The 18,667-nt window shown below is 36.6% G+C and overlaps 1 protein-coding gene across 12 annotated transcripts in view; it reads right to left on the bottom strand.

Moving 5' to 3' along the window:
- LOC132160902 (forkhead box protein P1-B) overlaps nt 1-18,667 on the bottom strand; it is a 184,307-nt gene that overhangs the window by 132,099 nt on the left and 33,541 nt on the right. For 9 of the 12 annotated variants that reach the window (XR_009438085.1, XM_059570643.1, XM_059570634.1 and 6 more), the window contains one exon: nt 13,494-13,533. The exons of the other annotated variants lie outside the window; for them this stretch is intronic. The gene's annotated coding sequence lies outside the window, so the exon portion shown is untranslated. The remainder of the gene's footprint in view (nt 1-13,493; nt 13,534-18,667) is intronic. 12 annotated transcript variants of the gene reach the window in all.

The raw sequence follows: 18,667 nt of genomic DNA, 5'->3' as shown, positions 1-18,667 counted from the left end.
TCTCAGATGACACTGCATCACTCATCGGCATGATTGTGTCAATGACATTACTAAATGGGCCCAGGAATACTTTCAGAAACCACTGTCGGTAAACACAATCCGCCGTGCCATCAGCAGATGCCAACTAAAGCTCTATCATGCAAAAAGGAAGCCATATGTGAACATGGTCCAGAAGCGCCGTTGTGTCCTGTGGGACAAGGCTCATTTAAAATGGACTATTTCAAAGTGGAATAGTGTTTTATGGTCAGACGAGTCCAAATTTGACATTCTTGTTGGAAATCACGGATGCCGTGTCCTCCGGGCTAAAGAGGAGGGAGACCTTCCAGCATGTTATCAGCGTTCAGTTCAAAAGCCAGCATCTCTGATGGTATGGGGGTGCATAAGTGCATACGGTATGGGCAGCTTGCATGTTTTGGAAGGCTCTGTGAATGCTGAAAGGTATATAAAGGTTTTAGAGCAACATATGCTTCCCTCCAAACAATGTCTATTTCAGGGAAGGCCTTGTTTATTTCAGCAGGACAATGCAAAACCACATACTACAGCTATAACAACAGCATGGCTTCGTCGTAGAAGAGTCCGGGTGCTAACCTGGCCTGCCTGCAGTCCAGATCTTTCACCTATAGAGAACATTTGGCGCATCATTAAACGAAAAATACGTCAAAGACGACCACAAACTCTTCAGCAGCTGGAAATCTATATAAGGCAAGAATGGGACCAAATTCCAACAGCAAAACTCCAGCAACTCATAGCCTCAATGCCCAGACATCTTCAAACTGTTTTGAAAAGAAAAGGAGATGCTACACCATGGTAAACATGCCCCGTCCCAACTATTTTGAGACCTGTAGCAGAAATCAAAATTGAAATGAGCTCATTTTGTGCATAAAATTGTAAACTTTCTCAGTTTAAACATTTGCTATGTTATCTATGTTCTATTGTGAATAAAATATTGGCTCATGTGATTTGAAAGTCTTTTAGTTTTCATTTTATTAAAATTTAAAAAACGTCCCAACTTTTCCGGAATTCGGGTTGTATTATTAGCACAAGAAACAAAGTATTGTTTCACCTAAAAATATAAAATTATAAAAATAATACAAATAATGAATTATTATTTTACATGTTTAAATATAATATAATATAATATAATATAGTATAATATAATATGCAGCAGACACCTTGCTTCAAAACAACTACTACTAATAATAACAACAACAATAATAATTTATTTTATTATTAGTGTACAAATATTTAGTTTTAATAGTAGTAGCACTAGACACATTCAGCTTCACACAAAAACAAAAAATCTTATTATATAAAAAACTACATTAACAATCCGTAATAACCAACATCAATAATAATAATTTTTGTATTTTTGTTATTATACCTATACAATTATTATTATTATTATTATTATTATTAATAAGAAACAGAATTGGGACTCCATAAGCAACCAGGCTAAATATAAACAGCATGTACTAACTAGTAAGCCACAGGCTCCAGTTTGAAAGCATAGTTATTGGAATTACACTAATTGTAATTTGCTCATTACACAAACCAAACTGCTCACAATATAGGAGTTATATTGTTCACTCGAAATTATTGTATTATTGTATAATTATTGTATTGCTTCAAAAAGTTAGTTGCTTTTGCTTTGAGCTTTTGCTTTGAGTAAAGGCTATGTGTTATGTTGAGAGCATTTCTCTGTTTTGTTTCTCTGGGTGTATTTTATTAGCAGTGGAGCTACAGGGAAGAGCATCTGAAGCGAGAGGAACTGGCAACTCAATATGCTGAAGGATGTGTCATATCGCTGCTCAACTGACAGCCCAAGTGTGTGCGTACGGGGAGAGGGTGTTTTTCACCCTAAAACAAAACGCATCCTCAATGTGCCCCTGTCAAGGGTGGGAGATGTCTTCAGATAGTGGCACAAAAGATCAACCGTTCCTTTTCAGTCGAAAGAAAAGAAAGAAAGTTTTCGTTTCATTAACTCAAGACTAAAGCGTAATTATCTCCCTATGGGCCGCAATCACCAAAAGAAGGATAATAGAACTGAAAGCACTTTCCACTCCACTCATCTAAGCGGTTCTTTTCTTCTCTCTCTTTTTTTTCCACTTGTTTTTTCTTCTCCGCCCTCAGATGAGATTAACCAATCGAATAATGGCAACAGATTGCGGGGGCAAGAGGAAAATACAACTTTTAGAATGGTGTCTGTTTAAGAGCTTTAAAGATTCGACGTTATCTGGCTTAGTGTTCTTCTACTTGTCAGCGAAATGGTTTCCTTTCCTTTCGTCTGGCATCTCTTTCCCTCTTTATCTCTCTCTCTTTCGCTGACTTTGGAATGGGCTGGAGGAAAAACAGGGTGACGGAGGTTAGCCGCTAAGTCGCCCTGGTTCTGCCTAAAACTAGCTATTTCTCAAATTCGAGATTTGGATTAGGATAAATCGCAATTTTTTTTAAGTATATCCCTTTTTCTCAATTACTAACAGGCTGCTACTCAAAGGTGCTTGCAGCGCTAGCCTTAAGATAAGTCCCTCAAGGATTTGCAGCTAGAAACACAGAGCAGGCCCTGGATTTAATTAGCTTATGAAAATAATTGCCATTAGCACAACTCGGAAACGGTTTGGAGCACCACGCCATGACGGAGAGAGAAAAATCTCTGACTTCTGGAACGGAGAAGACAAAGAAATAGTGCGAAAAAAGGAAATTGGCAGGCCAAGCGCCTGTTTTGTGCACTGACACAGAGGTCGAGTTAATTAGACTATTGTCATTTTAATCAGGACAGCTTCTCGGTCAGCCTTCCCTCAAAGAGTGAGCGAGCGTGCGCATGTCAATGCCACACTCGGGGACTCTGTTTGGTGTGTGTGTGCCGGTTCTATGGACTCGCTTCGCTAATGAGCAACGCCACAGAAACAAAGCCCCCGAAGGACCACTGGGGGAAACTCCTCGCCCTTCTCTCTGCTCACTTCTCTGTTCATTTGAAAATAATTTAAATATCAAATATTTGAAATCATTTGCTTCTCCCTGGCTATCTGATATTGAATGGCAAGTCTTTCATGTTGCCTTTATTATGTTCATAAACCGGCATTAAAATTCAGAACTATCATTACAAGTGACTATATTTATTACAGCAGCTATCATTTCAGTCCGAACCATGGATTGTTTTCAGATAACTATGAATATTTAATTCTGACAAGACATTGTTATGTAAAAATATCCACAATGAGAGCTTCCGCACCATAAATAGTGTCCAAAACAGTCACAGAAACAGGAAGCTGAATTTACATCGTACACTGTCAAAAAAGTCAAATTAAAAATTAAGGTTCAGTCTTCAGTTTTAGAGCAATCAAAATGGATTCTCATTTTTTTAAATCTTGTCTCTCATAGCATAAAAATGAAGTTGAAATAGGTTAAAGTAATGGAAAAGCATATGTCGCAATGACTAATCGACCATATCATTTTTAACAGTGTACAACAATTGAAAATACCACTGAATTCTGATTTGGTTATGTAAATCACATAGTAAATGTGAAAAACAAAGGCAAAAACTTCAAACAGCTGAACATCCTGTATCACACGCTGCCTAACTAGATCTCATAACTGGGGATGTAACGGTTTTATAAATATTGTAGCATCGCAATATTATTGTGGTCACATGATGATATGAAACGAAAGGTCTTGTGTAGTGTAGTTTTTAAAATACATTTAAATGTCTTGTTCTAGCATAAAAGTTCTTTAAAGTTGTGTTTTGGGCCATTATGCTTTGACATAGTATCTGTCAAATGAACTAAAACAGTGAACTCGTTATCGCATGCGCTGTGAGTTTAGAGCACATTTGGGAATGCAACAGCACTAATTATGCTTTATTTTCATGGAAGATGATTACAGCATTTCATGAAATTAGTAGTGAGACTGTTTTCACAAGCTGGAGTTGTCCTTCAAAATAAAAGCTCTACTGCCATTTCCGTCAAAATAGGGCTTAAGTTTAAAACTTTTAAATGCAGTCCAAATCATAATATCTCTTCCAAGTGTGGAAATTATGGAAGAAGTATTGTAATTTCCCTACTGTAGTTTAAAACAATAATAATATACCTATGAAATATTCATTTTCATTTATTTTAGTGCAATTGTTTTCAAATATGTGGCTATTACTGTACTGTAATAGGAACAGCAATAATATAAAATTGTTGTTGTTATCATTATTATTATTATATTCTTATTAATTTGGCTTTCTAAAACACCAGTGTGAATGTAATTTAGACTGAGACCATGGGTTGAGACTCATTTAAGTCAATTGACTTAATTTTTCTTTACCTATTTTTTCTCAGTTAGGAACATGGGTTAAAGCTCTTAATTTTGAGCTTTCAATGTGCATTAGATAGAATAATTTAACTTTAAAATGTACAAAATTTAAATTTCATTTGTCCTTTTTTAAAATATCCCAATAATATTGTATTGTGAACTTCATATTGAGATATTATCATATCATGAGATTTTGATATCGTTGCATCCCTGCTCATAACAACTCAATGTTAACTGTGCATTGCTTTAGGCTGACTGCTTGCTTTGAATACGCTTCCCCGGGACATTATCGCTTTCATTTATTTCCATATACATCATATGGGTGACATACAGAACAACATCTAACATTGAGATGTAAAGAAATACTGTTCAATGCAGATTAACTCTTTTGATTGTCATTATGTATAAATTAAGCTTTCTAATGATTCGTGCCTGCAGTCATTTCAAAAACATAAATCACAGGATGGAGATAGGGAAGCCAGCATTATAAAACTTTTACATTTGAACATAACCTGTCAAAACTGTGAACATGCTGCAAAAGTCTAATTTGGTCGCATCATACTGTACAACTCTCAATCTATTAGAAACACCTAGTTGCTATAAACTGCTAAAAACACACACTTATGAAAACATTATTCATCTCCCCTTGAGTTGCAGTCTCCTTACAAACTTTAGTCCTTATTCTGGACTAAAGAAAACATTTAGTCCTTATTCTGTCCACTAAGCACAATTTGTCTAATTTGCATGTAGCTGAAAAAATAATTCTCTCATTTATTTCTTAAACTCGAAATGAAAAACAGACTAGTGGCTCTATCTTAATTTGGAATTTTCTTGCCATTTATCATCTTGCAGATAGTTCATAGTTTTATCACTCATCATAAATATTTCATATTAATATTAATTTGATCAGATATTAATTTTACTTAAAATGCGAGTAAAAATCAATTATTCAACAAAAGGAATGATCAGTGGAGCTGATGGGAGATTTTTAAAGCAGCCTCGTACCTCGCTATAAGTTTATTAGGTTAACAAAACAATAACAGCACGCTTAAATCATGAATCATAATTTAACTCCCATGGAAACTATAGTAAAACTGGTTACACTAAGGTCACATGATCAGCACCATCAAATGCGATTTGTTGACACACTCTGACATGCTGCACCTCTATTGGGGATTATCATGGATTACATGAATAAATGAATAAATGAGATCTTAATTTGAATACCAGTCTCCTCCCCATCGGACACTGTCTTTAGGGTAGATTAATCTCCTTCTACTGTCTGTAACAGGCTAAATCACTATGATTATTGCTCATCGTGTGGGCTAGAGATATTCTAAACCCCTAAATCTATATACTAATCTTTAATTCATAACTCATCCTGAGTGAATGATGTGCTATGACTATGTATCAATCTCAAATCATGAAGCTATTTCATAAAATGATCAGACTTAAACAAGGCAATAAACTGTCTGTAATTTCTGCTTTTTCTTCCTAATTGTTATACTACCTAATTCATATACGTGCATAAATATATAAGTATGTGAATATGTATTAGCACTGTACCACGTTGTGGCATTGAGGTGTCGCAATTAAATTGTTTTGCTTTTTTCCCCGTAAGAGATTCCATCTGCAGAACAACAACAACAAAAATTTAACAAGTATTTTATTGAAATTATTTGATACGATAAATGAGTAAATCAAGTGACATTAGCTACATTTAAACAGTGTTCTAAGGCTGCTCCTTCCCTTCAATTATTCATCTCTTTCATTACTGCCGAGCACATAGAAAAGAATTAAAAACCGCTGATTCCTCCTAATTAATGCTCTTGCTGATACTCGCTACAGATGTCTTAGATTTCTCTGGTAATCTTTCACTGTGTTTAACCCTGTCAAACATTCAGGCGATCTATTTTTTTCCAGTCTCTCTCCATCTCGCGCCTCTTAACCCCATCTATTTCTCCCGCTTGTCTATCTGTCCCATCCCCGCCACATTCTGTCTTGTCTCTATCTCTCCCACTAAATCACCACTTGATGTTTCTTTATTTATTCCACTCTTTCTCTCCCTCTCTTTGCCTCCCACTCATGGACACACACTCTCACATACACAGCTAGAAGGGGGGTGGTGTGTTTTCTTTGGGTGAAACGTACGTTACTGTGTGAGAGAGGAGACTTTAAATAAACATCTGCACAGCATGGTCACAATAGAGTCTTTTGTGTTGAAATGTGGAGAGAAATTATGATGTTTTAAGGGCCATTTTCAGCTCGGCAACGGCGTGGACTCAACATGAGAACTCTCAAACAGGTTTGTTCACTCAAAAATGATAAATTCCATCTTCATTTAGTCACCCTCATGTCGCTACAAACCTGTATGAAGTTCTTTTTTTCTACAGAACAGGATAGGAGATATTCGGAAGTCTGTGCTGGTCAGACTTGTCAATGCAATTACAGTGCAAGGACATTCAAGCTTTGAAAAGAATGCAAAAGCACCATGAGCATCACAAAAGTTACCTACAGAGTATGACCAATGAGCTATATTATTAGTGTGAGAAACTGAACATTTATACCATAATGTGCATGGAAACAGTCCTCAAAATATCTTTATGTTCTGAGGAAGACATGCAGCTGAAGCAAAATACCACAAAGGTTTTTTCTTTTTAAATAACTAGTGTTGGGCAATGATTAATCGTGATTTATTGCATCCATAATAAAAGTTTTTGTTTATATAATATATGTGTGTGTGCTATGTATATTTATTATGTATACATAAAGACACACATACAGTATATATTTTGAAAATATTTACATGTATATATTTATAATCATATCATTTATATTATATATAAATATATTTTATATCTAAACATAACATTTTTCTTAAATGTATACAAGCATGTGTGTGTATTTAAATATACATAATACATATACACAGTACACACACATATTATGTACACAAAACCTTTTATTTTGGATGCGATTAATTGATGCCCAGCAATAAAAAGAAAATGTTATTTAAAAAAATAAACTATCAAAGCACAAGTCAATGTATTTTCTTTCTTTAAATAACTTACCAGTATGTTTATGTACTGTAGACTCAACGCTTCCACACCTTTATCTCCCGCTATTCTGAGAAAAGGCTGTATCTTTTTCTACTTCCCATCGGCCAGCGTTCGCTCTTTGTTCCAACACTCTCCGAGTCAACAAATAACACTCTATGCAAAGTAATGCCTGCAAATTGTTTTGGATCTGTATTTGAATATTTAAATGCTTCACTTTAGATCTTGATATATGGCAGCAATTTTCATACGAGTATGAAACAGGTACACACACACACAAACTACATGATAGCGGTTTGTCTTTTTTTTCCTGCTTGACAAAGATCAATCAGATAAATACTAAACACTCACATTCCTATCACTGCAACATTATTTTTTAGAAACACAGAGTCACCGAACTACCGCAATAAGTGCCCAAAGTCTGAATTAAGTGTTGTGGGTACAAGGATCAAAACAGCCGCCTACACTACAGCATTTAACCAAATTGGATGTGTTGATAATATTACATTTACATATAACATAACTGCACAGCTCTGAGCGACTGTAGTCAAAAACCAGCCTAGAAACACACATGAACTTAAAATCACAGGTTGCTTGCAAGAGCACATGGGAAAGAAATCTCACATGTGAGTCAACACTGCAGGGTCAAACTACCGGTTAAAGTTGGCAAATAGTTTCCGGGTTCATCATCCCATCCAGCTTAGCATTTAAACACCCTCATCGGGTCAGAGAACTACGTTGTTCTCCTCGGTTATGCAAGGTCATGCTATTTGCTTAAAAAGATGGACAGATTACGGTGGAAGGATGGTAATCATGGGGCCGAGCACACCGGCTAGCGTTTGTTACTTTGTGTGGCTGGAGAAAGAACAAAAAAAGACAAGCTGGATTTTCAGATTTTGAGAAGGACAAGATGAGAGATGCTTTGATCTTTTGACTTTGAGAGGGAGATGCTGACTCGGTGCTGTCTATCTGTCTCTAAAGAAAAAATATGACTGAATATCTTACAAAAATGTCAAGAATAAGTGTGTGAACATGATGAACATTTTTTAGGAACAAGCAATGAAAAGATACGGCCCTTCAAATGTGCCATAATAAAGAAAGAAAGATTTGTGTATTTAGAGTGACAAAAGAAGCATATTTAGGAATTCTTAAAATGTTTTTATTTTAATTATACACACAGACAAGATTAATTTCATATATATAAGTAGAACTCTAATTAAAATTTTATATTTATATTTTTATATCTGTGTATGTACTGTGTGCATGTATTGTTCATTTTTTATAATTAAAATATAAATCAAATATTATACAAATATTCAAAGAAAAGCTATCACCATTTATATAAACTGATCCTAAGAAACATGCCTTGTGTTTAGCTGGCATGGAGAGAAGCAGCCAGACCTTTAAAAGAGAACACAGCACTGAATATGACGGGGCGAGAAAAGAAAAAGATAAACAGAAGAAGGGAAGGGGGAGGGTAATGGCACTGAGGCAGGATGATATGGCAGGGTTCGGCAGAGGCCTATAGGATGCCAGCGAAGGTGTCACTAATCCTCACGTGACCCAAGGGGAAAGAGTGCGAGACAGAGAGAGGAACTGTCGGCTTCTTTAGATTCGGGGTGCTGTGACTCATCTGTTGCTTGTCACATTGGGTTTGGAGCATCCACGAGGCAGCCATGACCCCGAGCGGCACCCGTGTCCTCCGTCTGTGTATTTACAAACAGAGACAGGGCACAAACAGGCTGGGGTGAGTCGCTTTGGCAGATCTGTGTGAAGCAGAAGCGTATAACACCACCGAGCAGAGGAAGAGAGGGGGAGGACAGATGGGATTGACCCTTATGTCACCATTCTGAACAATATGACATTGCCGATGTGTGTGTGTGTGTGTGTGTGTGTGTGTGTGTGTGTGTGTGTGTGTGTGTGCATAGAACAGACTGGATCTGGAGTTTTAAAGCACAAAATTATGAAAAGATAAGGCAATATGCCTTATAATTAAATTAAATTATTAATTGTTAATTAAAAGGCAGTGTGTTAAACCAAAATGTTTTTAAAAAAACGATACACTATAAAACATACAAAAAAAGCGATTCCAGTTAGAATGAGTAAACTGAACTGCTTTGTTAATGACTTAATTACACAGCTCTTTTAAACACATACATATAGTATACATATTCACCGTTCAAAAGTTTAAAAGGTCAGTAAGATTTTTCAGATTTTTGTAGTTTTTTTCATTAAAGGGGTCCTATTATGCTCTTTTACAAAGTCTTGATTTTGTTTTGGAGATGTACTAGAACAGGCTCTCATACTAGTTTGCTCGAAAAACATTATTTTTCACATATGGTACATTATTACAACACCTCTTTCCCTAGTCTGGCATGATCGGTTTGAATAGTTCCTGTATCAAATGAAGGCCCGCCTTCTGAAATACAAAATGTGCTGTGATTGGTTAGCCGGGCCAATGTGTGTTGTGATTGGCAGCACTTGGTGCCTGGTCGGGAAATGTCATGCCCCTTACCATAGTGAGCTTCATAGTGAGCTGTGAGCTTCAGTGTAAATCAAATCAATTTGAGCACGATTTAAACCCGGATGATTTGTAACCACTCTAAATTCATCTGCCTTGGGAAAGCTAGCATGTCTCCGACACAGGGATAACACTCGTTGCCTTCTCTAGTGCAGCTCAACCAGGTCTCGTCCCATTCATCAGTATTTGTGATGTCAAAAATCTGGGAAAATAAGTGTTGTAGTCCAAACGAGTCATTCATTGTAGTTTATCAAAAGTGATTTCTCGGTTTGAAGTGGACTTTGAGCTTTGTAAATTTGCAGGTCTTTTTTATGCTCAAACAGCAACACTGCGGACTGACTAAAGTTGAAAGAGTGAAAAAGCATAATAGGAAACCCTTTAAAGATACAGTCAACTGATTAAAAGTGACAATAAATACGTTTATAATGCTACAAAATATTTCCATTTCAAATAAACCTTTGCACTTTCTAAAAAAAAATCCTGAAAAAAAATATTAAGCAGCACAACTTTTTTCAACATTGATAATAATAAGAAATGTTTCTTTGACACCAAATCAGCATATTAAACTGATTTCTGAAGGATCATGTGACACTGAAGACTGGAGTAACGTCATAAAAAACATAAATTACACTTTAAAATATATTAAAAGAAAACAGTTATTCTGAATTGTAATATTGCACAATATTGCTGTTTTACTGTATTTTTGATCAAATAGATGCAGCCTTGTTGAGCAATATTTCAAAAAACATAAAAAAATAAAAAAAAACCTTACCTACTCCAAACTTTTGAACGGTAGTGTAAATGACTACAAAAAAACTGAAAAATAATACTCTGTATTTGTGAAACCAAAGTTATGTTGGTAACGCAAACCACAGTGTGCAAGTCCAATTATCTGCTCAGTTTCTTTTTTGTAAGGTTGTTCACATGATCTTTTAAAGAAATAGCTTGCCGAGCAAAGTTTTCTTTCCTGTGCTGAGGTATTTCCTATTTACACAGGAAGTTGGGGTGGAACATAACGAAGCAAACCTTTTTTTTTTTTTTTTTTAAACGGCCAATAGATTTTAAAAGACTGTATTGTCTGCTTTTAGTAGTATATATATAAAACCTCAAAAGCCAACAAGCGTGGACGAAAAGCTACAAACACAAAAACTAGTCAGGCAACAGGCATCACACCTAACGTCGTACTTCTGTCCAAAAAAATACAAATAAAAATCAGGTATTCGTTTAAAATTAAAATGTTCACATATCACTAAGGAAACAAAAAAAGATTTGTGCCACATTCAGCCACGGTGTAAACGAAGCTCAAAGGTCTTGTTAAACAGCCAACCAACCTGCACGGTTCAATTATTAAATGTCATATTCTGCACAAGAGTGGAAAGCTACAGTCAAAGGATTCACAATCAAGATATTCAAAAAAATGAGGTAGAAAGCTCTGAAAGGTGTCGACTAATGTAACTAATGGAATGTATTAAAGTACTGCGGTGTGTCTTAAGATCTTTTCTAACCTCAATAATTAGTCAATATTGAAAAGGTTAAATTCAACAGCAAGGAGAGCTTTCATGTACTCATGCAGATTCATAAATGTAGTCCTCTCATTAGTCATAACCCATCTGCAACATTTAAGTAGCAATTATGAGTCCTAAAAGTGGTTTTAAAGAAAGTGGTAAACCATGTGCAAGACGTTTAAGCAAAGACCCTCCTCAATAACTCTTATCACAGCCACCTTGCTGGCCACTTTAAAACCGGACCCTGGAAAGTACACTTTAATGGACAGACTCGAATCCACCTGCTTTTACTTTCTGTTATGGTCATAAATCTGAATAACTAAATGATAACCTGCACTTAAACATATTTGGAGTGCTTTTCAACTCGGATCGCCAAAAGATTGGACTTTCATAAGTGCAACATTTCCGTAAAGCCCGCTGAAAAATCTATATTCAAGAGGAAATAATCATGCATTTTGGGTTCATTCGCATGCAATGTGAAAGATTAATGCATTAAAACTCATCTAAAAGTTTGTCAGAAGAGTGTGTTGTTTTGTTTGTTATGTTTAATTCATGTTGCCAACATGGAGCTGAGCCAATGTCACAATATTGACTTTCAAATATGTGATCTCTGAACTAACGTGAAATTGTGTAGTTGGAAAATGACAAGAGATTGATTTCCATAAGTCTCATAAGCACAACTGACTATGTAAATAGGGCTGATTTCTTTATGGGGGTGGGGGAAAATAGCTCGGCTCTCCATTTACATTATCAAAGGACACAATTTACATTCATGTTTTCCATTTACTATCAATCTGTAACGTACACAGTTTTGCAAGCGAGCGTAACTATTAGAGGCACTTCTCTAAAACGTTGCCTGGCCAGGCTGGTAGGAATACAGACATTGCAGGAGCTCCATTAATCTCACAATGCAATTTTTTTTAAATAAAATACATAATTCAAATCAAACACTGATGACAGAGTTGAGACATTTAGAAACACTCCAAATATATATAGGTTAATGTTTGTTGAGCACCCGTTTTAGAGACAATATGATAAAAAACACTAATATGGCATGGCATATGCCGCAAAAGAATGCTTATATAACTCAAGGTCATGAATATATATTAATGTTTACTGTAAACAACAGAATTTGAACACAGACTGGCACTGTGACATGTGGGCAGTGTCATGGTTTGTTTGTTGTGTTTACACATCACATACAGTAGGAAGTGAAGGCCACAAGAGACATGGATCAAAAAGGACTTTGGCGGTATACTAGTCAAACTGTGTACAATCTTAGAATTCAGAATATCTAGAACGGACCTTGTGTACGTGCTGATCAAGCCATCTAAACTGTGAGCAAATTCTAACAGATGTGTTTTGAAAGTGTCTGAAAGGGTCAATTAATTCACACTTCTACACAAATATAGGAATGTTACTGCATTACACACAAATTAAATATTAAACCAAGTGTTAAACCAAATTCATTCATTCATTATTAAACTAAACATTTATACTGCATAAAAAAGTAAACAATGTGGAATTTATTCTAAAAATAAATAAATAAATATTCAACATAGAATCTATTCTAAATAAATAAAGCAATGTAGAATTTGTGGTAATTAAAAAAAATTATATAAGTAAACATACAAAAAGACTTCAGTTATTTTACATAAATAAATAAATAAACAAAACTGCATTTAAATAAAATATGAATGAATGAATGAATAAAAACTGCATTAGATATGTATTCAATGTTAAACCAAGTAACATTTATTTTAAATAAATAAAACATTTAATAAAAAAAAATATTTGTTGGGCTTTATAGAATTACTGTTAAGACTAAAAAGAGTAAACTACCACACATATCCTAAATTAGCATTTTTATGAACTGACGTGAACGGATAACAAAGAAGGTAACTAGAGCTGAACTGACTTCACATATCTACTAAAAATGGTTTAGGGACCAGTTGGTTAAAAGTAATTACAAAAGGTGTTTAAAAGTGCAGTTTTGAGAAGGCCTAGCATCATTTGCTTGCAAATTCCACTTGGTTTAATATTTCGTTATCTGTTGCAATGAAATTCATTCAAAAGTGTGGCTAGGCACACACATACACTGTTAAAAATGAGGCATACCCTTCAGCATCCACAGGGCTGGACCACTGCACTCTCGTTCCTGCAGGACAGACAGCAGGTAGAAAGATTGGTGGAAGAGAATGCAGACAGAAAGGAGAGAAGGACAGACAAGAAAAAAACATCAGTGAGAAATGAGGAAATCTACTGAAACTTCGAATCATCAGAGACTGGTGTTCCACATCCAGTTCCCAAAAAAAAAACTGATGCGGATTTTGGGCTAATTATCCAGCCGATATTGTGATAGCTTTATCTCCAGACAAATCAAATGGAGTTTTCCTTTCAGAGAAGAAAAAGGTAACGAGGGAGGGCACAACGAGAGAGGTCACTTTGAAACAATTGTTCATTACCCACTTCCGCCGAGTTTATTTTCACTCCGCGTTTAAATAATCTCGCGATACATTTTTAGCATCTTAAAAGGGCAAAATTCCCTTGATTAAACAAATAATAGCACATTCAAGAAAACTGTAATTGGGTTCAAATTGATTCGAGCAGATGCTCTAATTGCATTTAAACACTCTTCCTCCCTAACCCTGGATTCACAGCTTCTTAATTACTGGCCCTCTCCATGCGAATCCCTCCGGCGGAGAGGTGGAAAAATAAAAATAGTGCGAGTTTTACGGCACATTGTTAAACTGACCTATAAACTTTTTTATTCAATATAAATGAAGGCCCAGTGGAGGCAGGGAGGGTGAGGTGTTGAGGGAGTGCTACTAAACTCAGATTAGCCCAATCCCCTCCGGACTCTGATCCTGTCACTCATCTTCACCGACTTTCTCCCTCCCGTCCAACCCTTGCTTTTTTGCCGCTGAGGGGAGGGAGAGGCAGAAATGTGTTTCCTGAGAGAGGTGGAAAAGGCACATCCTGATTAGAAGAACGACAGCCCGTCTGGCTAGCGTGGCCGCCGCTGGTGTCTTTCTTGCATAGGCAGCAAAAGTTACGCATGCCAACTCAAACAGTGCTTGCTTTCACACGGGGGATGGCGTGTGTGTGTGTGTGTGTGTGTGTGCTCCCGTGGTGGCCTTCCTGAGGGCGCGCTGCAGCTGGAGCTCTGAATAAAGGTAACAGGCGAAAAGTCAACGCTACTGTAAACTCTCCACCCTCCACCCGTCTTTCACCAGGACGTTCCAAATCAAAAGAAGAAACAACCCCACCTAACAACACACGCATTGTTTTTGCCCTGCAAAACCTTCCCACGAATTACAAAGGAAAAAGTTTGTAAAGAGGGCAAGCACTCGCTTTATTCCCGGGCCTGTGATGGTGCCAAACAAAATGCCAGGAGAGAAAGTGACATTCAGTGCTGGTTAAAAAAACAAAAAAACAAGCAGTTTGAAAGTGATTAGACTCTTTATTTCATTGTTATGAGCCTGACACTAGAGAGGAAACCAGAACAATCCATTCAACCATGTTTTCCTTTTTTTTCTCCTTCTTTCTTGCTCTCTGAATTTAGAAACACTAATTAGTTTTGCTCTCATAAACCCAACCTGAAAATGGCCAATTAGATAGTGTGAAGTAGGAGACGTGCTGAAGAAACAAGTGCTTGAAGAAAAAAAAAAAAAAAAAAGAACTTAAAACCTCATCATCCTTCAATTACAGCTTCACATGCACCGCAACGAAAAAGAATAACATTTCACACTTTCCGTGTGGAACATATGCCGGTTTGGCATATTTGTCGTTTGATGGGAAAGGGCTACATGGACGTACTGCAACATAACGGTGTTATGTAAATGAAACACGATAATGCTTCATCTGTACTGGTTGTTATTCGAGTCTCTTGAGGTGTATTGAGGTCACCACGCTAACCGAACCACCTGGCTAACCACAGCAGCAGCTGGGCTCGAGTGTAGCGACCAACCTGACCAGCGTGTTCTCTTAAACCACCTACGTTAATCTGATATAGCAATTCCCCATTTCAAGGGTACCTTCAACCAAATGACGCAAAAAAGGTTGCTTTTGTTTTCCAAGTTTCTGTTTTGGTTTTCATGCCAGGTGGCTTATTTTCATACAGAGGACGTCATAAAAATTAATGATAAACTTGAGCAAAATTGTCTTCAGGAATTTTTGGGGCCGGTCCCCTGAGTTGACCCGGGCGAGTCTTTCATCAGTGTCAGAGCGAAGACTGATGGCCTGTCAAAAGAAAAGCCCTCCTCCATTTCTGGCCAGCTCCTGGGCTGGGCAACATGGCTAAAAAAAGGGTCTGGGCGAAGCGGCGCTCGGTGCTTTTTGCCGGGAATGAATTCTCAGATGCCGGGGTCACTGCCAACGTCCTTGCAGCCAACGGCTGAGAGGGCAGCAGAGTTCATGTTAACTGCAGTTTGGACCTGCGCTGAACATCTGCTCATGAATGAGCCGGCTGCCTACTAAAAAAGTGCTGCTGCACTACGAGGGCCTGCTGATTAAAAATTCAATGCTCTTTCTCCTGGCACGCTTGTTTTGCGTCTATTCTCCTGAGCCAAACCCTGCGGAATCATATTAAGAGAATCTGCGAGCACACTGCAGAGTTTATCTGGAAGAACAGCTGGCGCTGAAAAGGGATCTGCTTCTTCAGGAGAGCTCAGGGACTTTCGCAAAGAGATCTGCCGTCACGTACACTGTTTGTCCTTGAAGGAAAACAAGGGTTAAAAATCCAAGTAATATGCTGGAAGAGGTGGCTACATCTAGCAGATTACGTCACTCTGATGGAGTGACGATAATGAAGATCATTTGACAACCTGTGTCGAGAGTTAATAAAAGTGTATCGATACAAGTAGATATATCACATGTGACAACACTATTTTTTTTTTTATCAGTATTTTTGTTTTGTTTTTCTGTTAAAATAGAAATGGTTTATGCTTAAAACAAGACACATTTCCAATTGGGTAAAATAAATGACATTGAAAAAAAAAATGTTTTGCTTGTTGGGTATTAGATTATATAGCTGAAAGCCTTTTGCTAGTATTCAATATTTAATCTTAATATTGATGTTTTTGCTCAAAAAAAAAAACATTAAATTGTGATTTTATTATTTATTGTGATGTCTTCTGCAGAACATTAAATTATAGGCTCAACCATAAATTACAGTCAAATAGATTCAAAATGTTTAATGCCTGGAATACTATACCTATAGAAGTAAAAAATATTACATTTTTGCTTATTTATTTTTGAATCTATAAAAAGGTTGGTTATTGGATAATCAAACATGTCTTTATAATTTGAAGTAGTGGTTTATTGCTTGCTTCTGGGTTTTATAGGTAAAGTCTTTTATGTTTGTGGCAATGTTTGCTGGAATGTTTGTTATTTATGTACTCGTGGGCTTTACCATCAACCTGTCAGGGACTTCAGATGAAAATCAGCCTGTATGGCTAAGCTGGCACATTTATATAATCAACTTTGAGTGCCTATCTTAATTAATGTGCATTATCCCTTTTAAAATAAAGAATAAAGTATAATACATTTTACTAATAAAATTTACTTAAGTGACATTTTTTAAGAAATGATTTGATTCATTACAATAGTTCCATCACTGCAATTCTCTAAAGATTTTAGCATGGTGATGGATATGACAATGTTAATGTATTTGGTCTTGGTGGAATAGATCTGCTGCTGTCGTAGATTATTCCTACTGCTGCAAAGCAAGTACAGCAACTTGCTAGTGCTGAATCATACAATGATACGGTGCTGTGAGTATTTAAGACATACTGCTGCAGCACAAATAGCATATATAATAACCCATAGCAGAACTAAACAGGTGGAGCTGGGGAAGGTGGAGGGTTTCAGAGGAACTCTGAAAGCATGTCGCAAACTGCTTTAGTGAATTCTAGCCAGCCACTTATGTTAAGCAGTAAGCACTGGCTATGTATTGAACATGAACCAGTCAGCATGTGCCAAGTAGTTAAACTCTGTGAATATCATCAGTTTGCATTAAAGACCCATCAGCCTGCGCCCTCTAGAGTTTCAAGACAGAATTTGGAATATACATCAAATAAAGCTAAGACACTGTTAAAGCATCTTGGTGCTCTCATAATCAAAAGCTCAAACATTGTAAAAGGCAAACATCCTTCTTTAATATTCTAGTCTCTCAATGTTGCAAAAGAACTAAACAAGACACTGAAGAATGGCTGACATTAAAGACAAACTGCTCTGCCATTCCATCACAGTGCCCTCTCCCCGACACTGCAATTTCCAGGTACAGATAATCATAGTCTCCACTTTACTTCTAAAGTCCAGCTAAATATTTGATTTACATAAATCGACCAAACCGTTATGCCTACAGGAGAGTCAGAGGTTTTCTTTGGAAAAGTATCACTATGAGTAATAGCAGGAGTTTAAGGAAGTGGTCAAACTGAAATAACCGATTACCTCACATTCAGCAATTTCGCTTCTGTCTTGGGCCAGGATAGGTTCAGCTCAGTGAGCCATAAACATTTTGTTTGTGTACAGTGCATCGTGGTAAAATGCGGAACAGAGGCTACAGCATTTGGTTTCCATGTTGGCAGATGGTTCCATGTGCTGTGGAATCTTTTATAGGCATCAGCAAAAAAACTGGGGAAGCATTAAAATAGGTATTACACAGTATTTGTTTCCGATTGGAACGTTTTAACTTCCTTGAGAGGCTGATGAACAGAAATTGCAACATTTGTCATAGAGTATTGCTGGTCATGCCTTTAATATGCAAAAAGTATTACTTTTTTTAGCAAAGCTGTGATTTTTGTCATGATGCACCTTTAGATAAGTTTCCATCAAAAAGCCCCTTCTTAAAAAAGAAGGTGATGCTGCATTGGTCTAATGTTTATTTTAAATTTAGCCAATTTGCTGCCAGACAAAAACTACAAACTTGCATAACTTTCTTCATTCTGTGTAACACATAAGTTGTTTTAAAGACAGTTTTCAACTTCTCGGACAACAATATGGCTGGCTACAGCTTTCAAAAACATTTTAATAAAAAACAACTGGCATACAAATTCAATATCATTGCATTATTAAAAGTCAGCACTGAGGTAAACGTTCAATAAGCCATCCTATCAGATTAAGAACTGTGTTTTATCTTTTTAATACATCTAAATGTGTCAGTAGTAGGGAGCGAGAGAGAGGGAAAAATTGGTAAATATGACTGCTTAAATTTAATGCAAACATTGTTGACACAATGTAATTTAAGTTGGGTAGTGTGAATGAAAGCCCAGCAGGGGTAATAATACCCT

This window comes from Carassius carassius, chromosome 17, assembly GCF_963082965.1.
Source record: "Carassius carassius chromosome 17, fCarCar2.1, whole genome shotgun sequence".
NCBI classification, from domain to species: domain Eukaryota; kingdom Metazoa; phylum Chordata; class Actinopteri; order Cypriniformes; family Cyprinidae; genus Carassius; species Carassius carassius.
Note: the sequence above shows the minus strand (reverse complement) of the source record. Positions and strands in the feature narration are given on the sequence as shown.